General features: G+C 50.3%; 1 protein-coding gene across 1 annotated transcript in view; it reads right to left on the minus strand.

The window, feature by feature from the left end:
• Nucleotides 1–15,738, minus strand: part of LATS2 (large tumor suppressor kinase 2) — a 77,980-nt gene extending 62,242 nt beyond the window's left edge. Inside the window, exon 1 of the mRNA XM_062194542.1 lies at nucleotides 15,600–15,738. The gene's annotated coding sequence lies outside the window, so the exon portion shown is untranslated. The remainder of the gene's footprint in view (nucleotides 1–15,599) is intronic.
• Nucleotides 15,739–16,239: the final 501 nt, after the last annotated feature.

Raw genomic sequence — 16,239 nt, forward strand, 5'->3', positions numbered from 1 at the left:
GCGCTTCAGGCCAGGGCTTTAACCCACTATGCCCCAGTGCCGGCTCCTAGTTACCTCTATTTCAAAATTGCTTCTCATTTTCTTTTTTATTCTCCAGAACTTTTGATGGCCTTCCCCTCTTCGGGCCCCTATTCCTCACCATCACCATCACCATCACCATCACCTTGCACTTGACTTGTGTATACTCACTGAAGGCAAGATTTTGTTCTTATTCTCAGTGCCTGAAACTCAGTAGGCACTTAATAAACGCTTGCAAGGCAGACAGCAGTGGATGGGCAGGGGATGGATACACCTTGACCACGAAACACCCTCCCTTGCACTGTTGTGCAGGTTGTGAAGGTAGCATGGTTGGCTATGTCTTCTATGTTTTAACTTTTAAAGAAAGGGAAGAACACAAAAGCCTGAAGAGGGATTTGTGGGGATTCCTACAGGGAAAAGAACAGCTCTTCTGCCTGATCCCAGACATCCCAGTGTCTCTAGGACTCTCCAAATGTGCCAGGTGCTACTTGAGAATCTCCCCGTTGCCACTGGAATGTGAACCTCTGGTTATAGAAAGTTAGGCATTTTCAAAACAGATGCTTAGACCACAAAGTCACTGAAAATGAGTGTGGTTGCAAGATGCCCTATTTTATACCAATTAAGCAGAGCCCTAGGCTTCTGGGCCATGGCCAGCGCAGGCACAGGGGAGGCACGGCTGTCCTTGAGCTTAACAGTTCGCTAGCTACCTGCTCAGTCCCACAGCACTTCAGAGCACTCAGTACATTCTACACGGTGTATTTAAGAAGATTTCAGATTGAAAAGGGTATTTAGTCTGGTTCTTACCTTCTAAATGGAATCTTCTCGCAGTTACGCTAGGGCTGGGCATAGTTAAAACAATCTTAAAAAACAACCCCCTTCCCATCTAAGAAAGGAATAGTAACTTTAATGTCATTCCTTAGTATTTGCTGTTATACATCCACAGGAATTCCTCCACAGAAAACTCCTTATACAACATAGAACGTACCAGATAAATATTAGGTATTATTTTTCCCCACAACAAAGCATCTGTGAAGTAGGGTCCCATTTCATAGTCACAAAATTTTCTTTCTTGCTTTCTTTTTTTTTGACAGGCAGAGTTAGAGAGAAAGGTCTTCCTTTTCCGTTGGTTCACTCCCCAAATGGCCGCTATGGCTGGTGCGCTGCACTGATCCGAAGCCATGAGCCAGGTGCTTCCTCCTGGTCTCCCATGTGAGTGCAGGGCCCAAGCACTTGGGCCATCCTCCACTGCCTTCCCGGGCCACAGCAGAGAGTTGGACTGGAAGAGGAGCAACCGGGACAGAATCCGGCGCCCCGACCAGGACTAGAACCTGGAGTGCTGGCGCCGCAGGTGGAGGATTAGCCAAGTGAGAAGCGGCACCAGCCCAAAATTTTCTTTTTTTAAAATATTTACTTTAATTATTTGAAAGGCAGAGTTACAGGTGGGGGGGGGGGCAGAGAGAGAGAGAGAGAGAGAATCTTTCATTCACTGCTTAACTCCCAAAATGGCCACAATGGCAGGAGCCTGCAACTTCATCTGGCTCTCCCCTGTGGGTGGCATGGGGTCAAGCACTTGGGCCATTCTCTGCTGCTTTTCTAGGCACCTTAGCACGGAGCTGCATTGGATGTGGAGCAACCAGGATCCCAACAGGTGTTCTGACATGGGATGCAAGCATCCCAGGCAGCAGCTTAACTTGCGGCACCACTTACAACCTCCCCTTTCAAAGGATGTCCTTTTTTGGATCAATTTCTCTTTTTTTCAATGTCTCCAAACCAAAACAGGCTCACTTTAAAAACATTTTTTTCTGGCCGGCACCGCGGCTCACTAGGCTAATCCTCCGCCTTGCGGCGCCGGTACACCGGGTTCTAGTCCCGGTGGGGGCACCGGATTCTGTCCCGGTTGCTCCTCTTCCAGGCCAGCTCTCTGCTGTGGCCAGGGAGTGCAGTGGAGGATGGCCCAAGTGCTTGGGCCCTGCACCCCATGGGAGACCAGGAGAAGCACCTGGCTCCTGCCATCGGATCTGCGCGGTGCGCCGGCCGCAGCGCGCCAACCGCAGCGGCCATTGGAGGGTGAACCAACGGCAAAGGAAGACCTTTCTCTCTGTCTCTCTCTCTCACTGTCCACTCTGCCTGTCAAAAATAAAAAATAAAAAAAAAATTAAAAAAAAAAACATTTTTTCTAATTTATTTTAATTTCTCTAAAATGCAGACACAAGAAGGACAGAGAGAGAGAAAAATATTTCCCATGCATTGATTCTCTCCCCATGCCTGCTGTGGCCCCTCGGTGGGGCTGAAAACAGGAGCCAGGAATTCAAAACAGGTCTCCCACATGGGAGGTAGAGACTGGATTACTCAAGCCATCTCCCCACTGTCTCCCAGGGTCAGCACTGCTGGGACACTGGAGTCAGGAGCAGCTCGGGTCAGAGCCAGGCATCAAACCCAGGCATTCCCTGTGGGACAGGAATATCCTAATTAGCATCCCAACCATAAGGCTGAACACCTGCCCCAGTTCAACCCATTTTTGAATTTAATGATCTATGAAATTACACAATGTATACTCTTTGGGCTTCTCTTGTTCAGTTCCACATTCTGTTCGCTTATCCATACACAGGGTGTGCAGCGTTAGCCGTCATTTTTCACGGCTGAGTACCATTCCGTTGCCTGAACACAAAACAGCTTATTCACCCATCCTGACATCTGACCCCCAGCCCGGACTATTACAGATGTTGGCCTGCTCGGCTCCAGCCCCAAGCTGGGAGGAGCTGAGTGGGGAGTGATCTGTTCTAGGACCTTGCTTTCCCACCATGTCAAACACTTCTCTGTATAATTCCTGGCACAGCCCTTGGTTGGCTCTTGTGGTATCTTTGAGATTAAAAAAACAAAACAAAACAAAACAAAAAGGTATTCCTTCCTCAAGTAAACTTTTCTGTTACTGTATCACTGCACTAACAACTCTCGCCCTGGGGAGCTTTCTCAAGTCAGACGGGCAGCAGCCCTAACCCTCTCAAGTCATTCCCAGATACCACATGGCACAACCCAGCATGCAGCCAGGCCAGGAGGTGGGAAAAGTTTGAATCAAATGGAGGTTGGGAACTGGACCTCCGAGGCAGGGGAGGGAAAGGAATGGACTGGGTGTCAGTCACCCAGGAGGAGGGTGATCGTGTGTGGGTGTCAGTCACCCAGGAGGGTGATTGTGTGTGGTTGTCAGTCACCCAGGAGGCGGGTGATCGTGTGTGGTTGTCAGTCACCCAGGAGGCGGGTGATCGTGTGTGGTTGTCAGTCACCCAGGAGGAGGGTGATCGTGTGTGGCCTCTGGAATCTGTGCCTGGTTCTGTGTTGCATGGCTTCATGAGGACAGGTGACTCTGCACAGCTGTCCAGGGCTTCTTTGAGTGGCTCACTCCCCAAGCAGGCTGAACACACTCTCAAAGCAGCAGAAGTATGTATGTATGTCACCAGGCACGTGTGTCATCTTAGATGTGGAGCTCTAAGCAGTGTACACTGTACACTCGCACACTGGGGCTGTCACCAGGTCCTGGGGACGCAGGGGAGGAAGATCAGCTTCTGACTCTTAAGGAGTTCACAGCTCAGGATGAGGAGGCAGAGGAGAAAATCAGTTACTTGCACACAGCATGATAAGTGTGACAATGAGCATTTGCAGGAATCAGGAAGATGTGAAACAGACCAATGGCTGAGGACAGGGAGAAGGGGCTGGGGTCGGCAGCACCGAGAGGAGAACCCTTGGGCTTCTCCTTGGGCGTTGACGATGTTTGCTAAAGGGGGATGGGCTGAAAGATAGAGCCCATGGTGGCGCCATTCTGAAACCTCGCTTCTCGGACAGCAGGCAGCACCAGGAGGGCAGCCTCCGAGGTGGAACAAGCGGACAGCACAGGGTCAGGGAACTCCTTCAGGGTCTCAGTGCCAAGGAAGCAGCAGCCTGGGTTCATGCCCGTGCAGGTGCGGAGCTCTGTGCAGTCTGGGCCTGCCGCCCAAGCTCCCTGAGGTAACGAGGGCCCTCTGCCTGGCTCTGTCTTTCTGTCCCAGCGTCACCCATGATGCTGCTCATGAGTGCCCACTCCACCTGTCATGCGTGGACAATGGCTGATCCTTATCATCACTCATTAAGTCAAGGACTCAGAATAAGTTGGACTAAAAAGCTGTAATCAGGTCAGGAGACAGGCCAGGTCGAATCCAGATGGGCTCAGAGGAAAAGGTACCACACGGAATGTAGAAACGCCCCATTTACCCCAAGTCGTGCCTGTTTAAACTGGTGTTTGAGAACAAGGCCGAGAAAGAGAGAAACGCCTACTGACATCATGAAATCCGTCCTCCCGAAGGTGAACGTGAGCAGCGCCCAGCCTCAGGAGGGCACCCCTGAGCCCAGTATCAGACTCTGCCCTACCTCTGCAGCCCAGCAGCGCGCACACACACACACACACACACACCCAGACCACCAGGCTCCCTCTGTCCCACATTCGTGGCTCAAAACCCCTCCACAGAAGGGTCTTCCTGACCACCCAATTTAAGGGACTCCACTGTCACTCACAGCACAACCACTGCAAGTCGTGGCTGACTGGTCTGTAAGGAGGGCAGAAGTCCTCTGGTTCACCCCCACCTGCTGCCAGCATCGTCTCCAATGACACAAGTACTCAGTTCTACCCTGGGGAAGAAGCCTGCAGCCCAGGCGGTCTAAGGAGGTCGCCCTCTCTCTCTGAAGTCCAAGTGAAACATACCTGTCCCAAGTTCACACAGACCTCGTGTGAAAGGCCATGTGAGTGGGGAGGGCCCAGCCTTGTGGTACAGGGGGTTACACTGCCACCTGCAATGCTGACATCCCATATGGGTGCTGGTTGAAGACGCAGCTGGTCCAATTCTGATCCAGATCTTTGCTAATGTGCCTGGGAAAAGCAGTGGAATATGGTCTAAGTGCTTGGGTCCCTGCACCCATAGGGAAAACAGGGAAGAAGCTCTGAAGTCATGGCTTTGGCTTGGCCATTGTGGCCATTTGGGAGTGAACAAGCAGACAGAAGATATCTCTCTCTGTCTCTCTCTCTCTCTGTGTAGCTTAAATAAACAAAAATAAATCATTAAAAAAAAAAAAAAAAAGAGGAGGCCGGCGCCGTGGCTCAACAGGCTAATCCTCTGCCTAGCGGCGCCGGCACACCACATTCTAGTCCCGGTCGGGGTGCCGGATTCTGTCCCAGTTGCCCCTCTTCCAGGCCAGCTCTCTGCTATGGCCTGGGAGTGCAGTGGAGGATGGCCCAAGTCCTTGGGCTCTGCACCCCATGGGAGACCAGGATAAGCACCTGGCTCCTGCCTTTGGATCAGCGCGGTGCGCCAGCAGCGGCGGCCATTGGAGGGTGAACCAACGGCAAAAGGAAGACCTTTCTCTCTGTCTCTCTCTCTCTCTCACTGTCCACTCTGCCTGTCAAAAAATAAATAAATAAATAAAATAAAAAAAGGAGGCTAGTGTTACGGCATAACAGGTTAAGCCACTGCCTGCAATGCTAGCATTCTATATGGGAGCCAGCTCAAGTCCCAGCTCCCTGCTAACATGTCTGGGAAGCAGTAGAAGATGGCCCAACTTCTTTGGCCCCTGCACCCATGTGGGAGACCTGGAAGAAGCTCCTAGCTCCTGGCTTCAGCCTGGCCATTGCAGCCATTTGAGGAGTGAATCAGGGGATGGAAGACCTCTTTATCTATTTCTCCCCCTCTCTGTATGTAACTCAGCCTTCCAAACAAATAAAATAATTCTTAAAAAAATTAAAAGGCACATGAGAGGCAGGCATTTGGCATAACAAGTAAGATGCTGAATTAAGATGCCTGTATCCATAATGGAGTGACTGAGCTGATTCCCTGCTCTGGCTCCTGATAATGGAGACCCTGGGATGCAGCAGACATGGCTGAAGTAATAAAGACCCCGCCACTCACAAAGGAGTGAGTTCATGGCTCTTAGCTTCAGCCTGGCCCAGCCTGGTCACTGTGGGCATTTGGGAATGAATCAATAGACGGGGACTCTCTCTTGTCTTTAAGTCTCTCTCTCTGCCTCTCAAAAAAAAACACAAAAGTTAAGGAAGAAAGTCACGTAACAATCACTTATTATGTGGTCATAAAAAGGGAGGGAATCCTGTCACAGCTGTGGCATGAACAGATCTTGAAGTCATTATGTTAGTGAAACCGCAGAAAGATACAAAGTATATGAATCCACTTATATGAGGTCCCCAGAGTCAGCAAACTTAAGAAGCTAGACAGTAGAAGAGGGATTACCAGGAGCAAAGGGAACAGTTTTTAAATGGGTAGTTTTGGTTTGGGATGATAAGAAATTTTAGGTACAAGCAATGGTCATATTTGCAGCAACAATGCAAATGCATTTAATGTCACTGAACTGAACCGTATACTTTTTTTTTTAAGGATTTATTTATTTATTTGAAAGGCAGAGTTAGAGGCAGAGGGAGACAAAGAGAGAGAGAGAGAGAGAAAGAGAGAGAAGATCCGAAGCCAGAAGTCAGGAGCTTCTTCCACCACAACACTGGTGCCTGAACCATATACTTTCTTTATTTTTTATTTTTGACAGGCAGAGTGGACAGTGAGAGAGAGACAGAGAGAAAGGTCTTCCTTTTGCTGTTGGTTTACCCTCCAATGGCTGCCGCGGTAGGCGCGCTGCGACCGGCGCACCGCGCTGTTCCGATGGCAGGAGCCAGGTGCTTCTCCTGGTCTCCCATGGGGTGCAGAGCCCAAACACTTGGGCCATCCTCCACTGCACTCCCTGGCCACAGCAGAGAGCTGGCCTGGAAGAGGGGCAACCGGGACAGGATCGTGCCCCGACCGGGACTAGAACCCGGGGTGCTGGCGCCGCATGGCGGAGGATTAGCCTGTTGAGCCACGGCGCCGGCCTGAACCATATACTTTCAATGGTTGAAATGATACACATTACATCTATTTTAACTCAATTTAAAAAGTGAGGGGGGGGCAGCACCTTGGCGCAGGTTAATCCTTCGCCTGCAGCGCCAGCATCCCATATGGGCGCTGGTTCTAGTCCCGGCTGCTCCTCTTCCAATCCAGCTCTCTGCTGTGGCCTGAGAAAGCAGTAGAAGATGGCCCAAGTCTTTGGGCCCCTGCACCCACGTGGGAGACCTGGAGGAAGCTCCTGGCTTTGGATCAGCGCAGCTCCGGCTGTTGCGGCCATTTGGGGAGTGAACCAAGGGAAGGAAGGCCTTTCTCTCTGTCTCTCCCACTGTCTGTAACTCTACTTCTCAAATAATATCTTAAAAAAAAAAAAAAAAAAAAAGTGGGAGGGGGGGCGGCATTGTGGCATAGCACGTAAAGCAGCTGCCTGCAGTGCCAGCATCTCATATGGGCGCAGGTTCAAGTACTGACTGCTCTACTTCCGATCCAGCTCTCTGCTATGGCCCAGAAAAGCAGTGGAAGATGGTCCAAGTCCTTGGGCTCCTGCACTCTCATGGAAGACCCAGAGGAAGCCTCTGACTCTGGCTTCGGATCAGCACAGCTCCGGCCATCGTGGCTGATTGGGGAGTAAACCAGCAGATGGAAGACCTCTCTCTGCGCCTCTCCTTGTCTCTCTGTGTAACTCTGACTTTCAAATAAATAACTAAATTTCAAAAACAAACAAACAAAAAAAGTGGGCAGAAAAGTCAAGTAAGCATTCCTATTGGACTAATTCCTGTTCCCTTTCTAGACACAGCTACATGAATGAAGAGACAGGGCCGAGAGACTGGAACTTCTAGTAGAACAAAGTCCCCATGGAGAGGGAAGGGAGGATTCGCAGGGTGGCTCCAGCTACCTCCCCTGCAGTCCTCCTCCAGCACATAGACACGGCCACACACAACAGGGAGCAGCCGCAGGGGTCAAGCTCAGGAGTGCCCGCGCCCCACAGACATTCCAATCAGAGAATCACCCAGGCAGGGGCCGCTGGACATTTGTGCTGATCTCTGTCTTTATGCAGGAGTTAAGGAAGACCCAGGGGCTGTGCCTTGACACAGAAGCCAGATCCGAAGTCTGAGATTTCTTTTTCCATTCTCAACTTTTTTTTTTTTTCATGAAAAAATTCAAACACATAGAAAGGCTGAGAGGGTTACTTAGTGACACCCCATAAGCCTCCCATGTGGTTGTCTTCAGTGTGGAGGCAGGAGGGGAGCAAACTGTCAGCGAGGAGCAGACAGTCTCCTACCACCACCTCACAGGAAGCACTGGTCCTAGGAACACGCCAGGGGTTGCCCCATCTTTTAAAGTGTATAGAATAGCACTCGTGGGTAAACTGGTTTTTTTGTTTTTGTTTTTAATTTTCTATTTATTTGAGAGGCAGAGTTACAGAGGGGGCGGGGGAAGAAACAGAAAGAAATGTATTGCAACCGGTGGTTCACTTTCCAAATGGCCACAACAACAGGAGCTGGGCCTATTCGAAGAGGGGACCCAGGAGCTTCTCTTCTCCCACGTGAGTGCAGGGGCCCAAGCATCCTCCACTGCTTTCCCAAGCCATAGCAGAGAGCTAGATCAGAAGAGGAGCAGCCGAACACAAACCAGCACCCATATGATATGCCAGCACTGCAGGTGGAGGCTTAGCCTACTACGCCACAGAGTCACTCTGTTCTTGCCTAAGTAATTTGGAAAGGATGAAACTCCCCTTCAGTTTCAAAAAGGGCAAAAGTACTTTTTCGCTTGAGATCTTGTACTTGAAGCTCTAGTTTGAAAAGAGTTGTTTTCAAAGGCCAAATGATGAATCTAAGGAATTTTTAATGCAAAAACTCACCAAATTAAGATTTCAGCTGGAACAAGCTACTCTGACACTCTGCTATATCATTTTAATAAGACATGGCATATGGGAACTTCTCTTTCATCAAGTTTTATAAATATGACCCTCATGGGTGTGGACTTTGAACAACAGAGATACCAAGGGCTATTATAAAAAAAGACAAGACCGAAGGTAAGAAGGGTTGATGAAAACGTGGAGAAAAAGGAACTCTTGTATACTATTGAAAAGGAGTGTAATCTACAGTTTAAGTTCATAACTGGTCATAAAGATAGGATTAAGTGCCAAAGGGATCACATAAATAAGACCAGTGTCTGTTAATAATAGTTCATAGAATTAAAAAGGAGAGAACGACCCAACATGAGAAGTGGGATACACAGCAGACTCATAGAACAACAAATGCCCTAAATAGCACCCTGGCCTCAGAATCAGCCCTTAAGGCATTCGGATCTGGCTAAAAAGCCTATGATAGTATCTCAGGCATGGAAAGCCAAGACACTCTGGCAAAAAAAATGACCTACATGAAAGATCTCTGTGAGTGAGATCCCAGTGGAAAGAACAGGCCATCAAAGAAGGAGGTACCTTTCTCTGAAGGGAGGAGAGAACTTCCACTTTAATTATGGCCCTGTCTAAATAAGGTTGGAGATTGTGAACTCAAGAGGCTTCCATAGCCTTGGTAGCTCACAACAAGAGCCTCAGGTGATTACTGATGTCATAAATAAGAGTGTTAAATCAACAACAGGAGTCACTGTGCACTTGCTCCCCATGTAGGAGCATGTGTCTCTGTCCTTAATGTCTTTAAGGAGCTCTGTCCTTAATGTTTTGTACTATGAGAATTAATGGTAAAACTAGTCTTCAAACAGTACTTTATACTTTGTGTGTCTTTGTGGGTGCAAACTGTTGAAATCTTTACTTAGTTTAGAGTTGATCTTCTGTATATAAAGATAATTAAAAATGAATTTAATGAAGAATGGGATGGGAGAGGAAGTAGGAGATGGGAATGGCTTGTGGGTGGGAGGATGGTTATGGGAAGAAGAACCACTATAATCTAGAAATTGTACTTTTGAAATTTATATTTATTAAATATAAGTTTGATATTAAAAAAAGAAGTGTAATCAATACAGACACTGTAAAGAACAGTATTGAAGTTCCTCAAAAAACTAAAAGCAGAACTACCATACAATCCTGCAATCCCACTGAAGAAATTACATCAATTATTCTGTCAAAGAGACACCTGCACTCTCATGCTGACTGCAGCTCTATGCACAATCACCAAGAATGGAAACAACCTAAGTGCCCACCCACTGATGAACAGATAAACTGTAATATATACACACAATGGAGTATTATTCAGTCATTAAAAAGGTAAAATGCTATCATTGGCAACTCCACAGAGTGAAGGAAGCCAGGTACAGAAAGACAGGTATCATGTGATTTCACACAAATGTGGAAGCTAAAATGCTGATCACACAGAAGAATGGTGGTTTCCAGAGGCTGGTGAGAACTGAGAGAGGGAGGGAGAGGAAATGACTGGTCAACAGGTACAGCAGAAAAGAAGTTCTAGTGTTTTATTGCACAATAGGATGACGATAGACAACAATAATGTACTGTGTAAATAAATGTATTTTTTAAAGCAAGAAGAAAGGACTTCCAATGTTTTCTCCAAAAATGGGTAATGTTTTTTAGGAGATAGTTATGCTTCCTCTGTACTGAGCTTTGTACATGCATACACATATCCAGACACCACATGGCACCCCACAAACATACATTCTTATGTAGCCACTAAAAATAAAAATTTCAAAAGAAAAAGAAGCTACAATACATTGAAATTTTAAAGCCGTAACAACTCCCAAACCAAGAAGACCTCATTCTCAAATCTGGAGATGGGACAAACCACCAAATCTCAGACTTAGTATGGGTGGCTTGTGCACTTAACACAAGAGCCATATTTGGTCCTACCAAACCCGATACCAATCCTCAGCCCAATCCTGAAGAATGCTATCAGCCGTTTAAGAATTTGTACTCTAATTTCTCCCAGTGCTTCACAAACCCACACTAGCTGCCAAACACACATCAAGCCCCAAACAAGGAACCAACTGAACCTACATCTCGGGGGACCCAGGCTAATGACACACGTCGGCATTTTAAAAAACAGTATCTCTTGGACCTGAAATCCCACTTATTATTTAAATCACATCCCTACTATAATTAACTAGCAAAGCTGAAACTAAATCGGGCAGATGGGCCAGGCTTCCAGCCAGATGTTGAATGTCAGAATCACACCATCCCAATTCCAGCCCCGTCCAGGCCTGGAAACCACAGGCTGAGGGCTACCCCTTCTCGGGAGTCTTGCAGGACAGCAGTGACTGTACCCTCGTGGGGATCCAGGACACACATTTCAGTAGCAGCAGCATCACAAGGCCTCCAGGGGTTCAGCTACACATGTGCCACAGGGCTGCAGTTCCTGAGGTGTCACGCAGGCAGGGCAGGGTCTCACCTCCAAGTAAACTTAAACAGCTAGATTCTCTGGCAGATAGCTCTGCCTGTGGAATCTGGCCGATACATATTATATACATGTGAATGGTATAACAAGCAGTCTTGGAAATCTGCATGCAAGATGTAGCAATGGCCTGATCAGGTTATGGAAGCATTTATCACTGATTCTCTGCAGCAGGATGGGTCTCCTTATACACACTCCAGCAGAGCTTCTCAGTCTGAGAGAGCCCTGCCTCTGCCTCTGCCACACTGCCCGCGTCCAAGTGTCAGATATCCTAAGGGACTTCAAAAAGTTTGTGGAAAACAGAATTAAAAGTTTATTTTGGATTTTGGAGCAGAAAAATTTTCAAATCTATGCATAGTTTCTTCATAATACACATTTTCCATGAACTCTTTGAAGAGCCCTGGTTTGCAAGATTTCAGCATTTTTTTTTTTTTTTTGCACCAAAGTAAACTTACGTCTTAATTCCATTTTCCACACACTCTCTGAAGTGCCTTCACATATGCCCCAGCTAGGGAGTCAGAATGCCTATCCCACTTGCAAATCACTGCTCTGGACAAATGTAATAAATACTGCGACTGCCCCAAGAACTCCTGCACAGGCCTACGTCTAGGGACGCGTGCAATTCTTCAGGGCGGTGTTGAGATGATTTGGAGAAAGCCTCCTAGAGAAAGGAACGTTTCACCAAAATTGGAAAGGCCGAAGGGCTATGATTTGATGGAGGAAGTGTGAAGCTATTCTTGGAGTCTGGAACTTCCTGCGCAAAGGCTCAAATACAGAAGAGAGAGACAAAAGAGGCAGCCGATGTTGGGGAGGGGGCAGGTGCTGTCCGGGGACATTTAATGAAAAAGCAGGAGTGAGGCTCCGAGGTAGGATGGAGTTAATTAGTAATAGAACGAGCAGGCCCTTAGCATTCCTGCTAGGATAACCGCCTGGAAGCTGTGAGGCTCAATACTCCAAACAGAGGCCAGCTCCATTCAAAATCCAACTCACATTCTGCAGATCCTTACCACCCTAGCTGAACTATACCTTAATATTGTAACAATCAGTGTTAACAAGGAATACAAGCCACTGCTACGAAACAGATTTTTCTTTTTCCTCCAGAAAAAGAGCCTATGTATGTCAAATATTGGCCCATGAACAGAAAGTATTTGCTAATTAACTTAAAAAAAAAAAAAAAAAAAAAACTTGTCACAATTAAGTTGGGCCGGTCTAGACGGTAAGCAACATAAAGTCTTCACAGCGTGAATGGCAAACAAGAACCAATGCCAACTTTCCATCCTAATTTTAGCAGCATAACCAATTATCTTGATTTCTAACATTAACTTGTTTTATTAAAACTTTGAAACCATAAATCAAATGACATTCACCTTAAATGTACGGAGACAATGGCTGGCTAGCCCTCAGTGAAGCTAACAGCCCAGGCAGGGCCGCTTTCAAGCGCCAGGAGGCCCTCACAGGGAACTCTGGGTATGAATAAAGTCCCACTGTGGAGAGCCCATCGACCTAGCGTACAATGGGAACCGTGCCCTGGACTTGTGCAATTTGGAGGCCTCGTTCTATCCAGAAAAATTACTAAGCAGTTGGCTTTTTTCAAGGGAAGGCAAATCAGAGACTGTTTGGAGCTGGAAGCCAGTCACTCACTTTGATTAAGCACTATCTCTTCCTGCCATGCATGTGGATACTGCACTCCTCTACGAAGCAGATTTATGGCCAAAACCAAATCAATGCATTGCATTTATTTTCTGCGTTTCTCCCAGCCTACTGTTTTTAAAGTCAGTAAGGAATATTGTTTGCAAGTTTCACATTACTGTAATCATGAACTAAAATATAAAAGGAGCTTTTCAAAGTTCGTGTTGGTCTGTTTTGCCAAAAACAAAACAGAATACCCCTGTCCCCCTTCCAAAACTTTCCCCTTCCCCTGAGTTACGGGTAAATTTATCAGCTTCAACCACACCCCACCCTCCAGTGGGATTTGGGAGCCCAGGGCTGGCTATTTACAACACAGCATTTAAAACAACAAGGCATCTTATTGTAAAAGCATTCCCCTCCCACCAAAAGAAGGTCCCTCCTACCAACACTGTGATTTGCCAAGGGCAGAAGTATGTACAGCTCCAACTCACACCCTTCCCATCTAGACGCACAGGCTAGAGGACTCCCTCCTAGTTCTGTTATTCTAATAATTCACCTTAATAATTTTGCAAGACAGCCGATACTTAATTTTAACTGCTGGAACTTTTGAAATTGAATAAATGTTCAGCAACTGATTTTCAAAGGAATGCTGGTATACTCATTAAACAGTACTTTCTATAGCTGGATAATGAGACAAAAGTTTTTAGGAGGCTGAATAATGTAGTATTTTATTTTGTTAATTATGGTTAATTAGAAACAGGCTTTCTAAACAGTTTCTGCATTCTTATTTCAGAAGATTTATTTCTGTCTTATCACAACAGTTACTAGAGACTGAAAACCTACAAATCAACTTAGTCTTATTTAACACTCAAATATGGTCAGCATCATCCAGAGATTGAGGCTGAGAGTAAACCAATCTCCGGAGCAAGATCTCCGTACTACAGATTTCCTAATAAACAGTCTCAAGTTACTTTTTTCCATATTAGGGGGAACGCCATCTACGAAGTTAAAAATTCTAACAGAACATAAATGTATGATCATACCTATTTTGTGACTTCCCAAATTTCAGTAATTTAAATCCTAGTAAAATATGGCCAAACTTTCCTTTAAAAATGTATCTGCTTGTGTACTTTACAAAGGAAATTCTTCCGGTTATTAAAATGATTTTTTTTTTAATCTGCCAGCTATATACTCTCAGGCTTAAAAGCTGGAAGTTGAATAATTTTCCAAAGCCTAGATTTTCAAGAACACGCTCACTTCCACGCTAGCAAAACCTAAGTTCTCGCTCAAACTTTTTGTCAAAAAGATCGACACACACAGTTCTCCCACGGGGACGCCTGCACAACAGCAATTCTCAGGAGCGGGCCTCAGAACGGGGAGACCTTGGCACACGCTCGCCGGCCGCCCCGGCCCCGGCCCGGGCCCCGGCCACTCTGGCTCCATGGATGAAAGCTTTGCTCCAGGCCTCCTGCCCAAGCCCGCGCCGGCCCTCACCCCCGAGGACAAACTCTCCGAGTCGCGGAGGTAAGCAGGGGCAAAAGCGGCCAGCAAGCCGGAGATTCGCTCAGAAGCCGCATCCCCGGAGCGCGGCGAGGAACTAGCTGCAGGTGAGGTTGCATCAGAAGGGAAAAGACGAGTCCTAGAAAGGTGTGCTGAACCGAGCGCACCGCACGCACGCGGCTCACGCAACGGCCGCGCTCTCACCGCCACCACGGCGGTCCCGCAGCTGCGGCCGCGTCCCGCCCGCCCAGCCCGGGCCACTCGCGGGGTTCGCCGCGGGCGCCGGCCGGGAACTGCAGGGCAGGGCCTGGAGCCCCCAAGTTCGCCGCCGGCCCCGCGGGGCGCGGCGGAGAGGAGGGCGAGAGGGCGCAGGGGCCGGCGCACCCGCACAGGACCGTGGAGGGCCCGCGCGGGCGGAGGGCGCCCTCGTGGGCCGTGGAGCGCCGGCGCGGCCTCCGTGGGACCGGCCTCCGTGGGACCGGCCGGCCGGCGGAGCCGACGTCGCTGAGGCGCAGCTCGGGGGTGGCGACGCTGGCGTGGCCCGCGTGCCCGTGGGCGGCTGTCGGGTGGGCGACGGCCGCGGGAGTGGTGGCCTCGTGGGACGACGGTGCTGCCCGGACGCTTTGACCTGGGCTCTGCGGCGGGACAGCCGCACGGCCGGACGCGGGGTCTCAGGGCTGACAGGGGCGCCGGCCGCGCCATCTGGCTAAAAGTCGAGTCCTTCGGGGCTGTGGAGGCGGAGGCGCGCCCCGCGCGGGCGGCCTCTAGGGTGACCCCGCGCGTCGCGGACGCCGCCTCCGCCCCACCGCTGGCGCACAACAAAGCGGCGCGGCCCGCAGCGGCCCCCACCCCGGCCCGGCGCTCGCTCCCAACTTCCCGGCTCCCCGCGAACCGGCTCCGCGGGCTCCGGGCGGCCCGCGACGGGGCGGCTCCCGGGCCGGGCGAGGGCCATGGGGGCAGGGCGCGAGGCTCGCGTCCCAACAAACTTCCGCGGCCGCCGCTCCCCGCCCCTCGGCAGGGCGGCCCCGCCGGGCGCCCTTCCCGGAGCCTCGGCCCGCAGCGGTCCGACGTGGGCGCGCGGAACCCCGGGGCTCCGGCCGGCCCGCGGAAACTTTCTCCCGCTCGCCCCCGGTCCCACGCGCCGCCCCCCACCCCCACACACCACTCCCCGGTTCTCGGCCCCCCTCACCTCCTGGGGCGCGGTCTACACCCTCCGGGGCGTCCTGGCCCGAGGCTCTGGGGCCTCGCGCGCCGGGAGACCGGGCGCCGGTGGTTGGAGCTGCTGCTGGCCCCGCAGGGACGGGGGAGTCCCGGGCGGCGACAGCGGCGGCGCGGGCGGCGGCTGCTCCATCTTCCCGGGGCGCTCACGCCGCGGTTCCAACGCGCAGACCCAAGTGGGACATTCGCTACATTGTTGGCATTCCACGGGCGTCACGTGACCCCGCCTCCCGCGTCACTCTCGGCCGCATACCAGCCCGGGCGGGGCGCCTGCGGCCCTGGCTCCTCGGCGGCCGGCCGCCGCGCTCCGCCCCGCCCGGCTCGGCTTCCTGCTTGCCGGCCGCGGCCGCCACCTGCCCACGGCCGCCTCGCGGCCCGCGGGAGCCTGTCGCGGCCTTGCGGGACCGGGCTGCCGTTTAGTCAGCCAGCCCCGTTCTCCCAAGGACTCCCCCCCGCCCCCGCCGCGACTGCCCGAGTGTGGGAAGTTGGTAACTCTCGGTACAGCCGCTGTCTCCGTCAGCATCTCCTCAGGTCTTGCTGGAGAAAGTTCGGTGCGGGCTAAGTAACAAAGAAGGCCAAAACGCGCGCTCGAATGATGTGGGCCCCCGCCC

This window comes from Lepus europaeus, chromosome 6 (genome assembly GCF_033115175.1).
Source record: "Lepus europaeus isolate LE1 chromosome 6, mLepTim1.pri, whole genome shotgun sequence".
In the NCBI taxonomy this organism is placed as follows: Eukaryota; Metazoa; Chordata; class Mammalia; order Lagomorpha; family Leporidae; genus Lepus; species Lepus europaeus.